The sequence below is a fragment of the Bison bison genome, unplaced genomic scaffold (assembly GCF_000754665.1).
Source record: "Bison bison bison isolate TAMUID 2011002044 unplaced genomic scaffold, Bison_UMD1.0 scf7180017862419, whole genome shotgun sequence".
Lineage (NCBI taxonomy): Eukaryota > Metazoa > Chordata > Mammalia > Artiodactyla > Bovidae > Bison > Bison bison.
The window spans coordinates 2,843-3,171 of record NW_011492991.1 but is presented as its reverse complement, the minus strand read 5'-3'; positions in this window follow the sequence as shown (position 1 = coordinate 3,171).

Here is a 329-nt window from a genome sequence, read left to right as displayed (position 1 = left end):
GGAGTCCAATTGCTTTACAATATTGTATTGGTTTTTCCATACATCAACATGAATCTGCCACGGGTGTACACGTGTGCCCCATCCTGAACCCCCTTGCCTCCTCCCTCCTCATACCATCCCTCCTGGTTATCCCAGTGCACCAGCCCCGAACATCCTGTATCATGCATCAAACCTGGACTGGCGGTTCATTTGACATATGATATTATACATGTTTCAGTGCATTCTCCCAAATCATCCCACCCTCGCCTTCTCTCGCAGGGTCCAAAAGACTGTTCTATACATCTGTGTCTCTTTTGCATTCTCACATACATGGTTATTGTTATCATCTT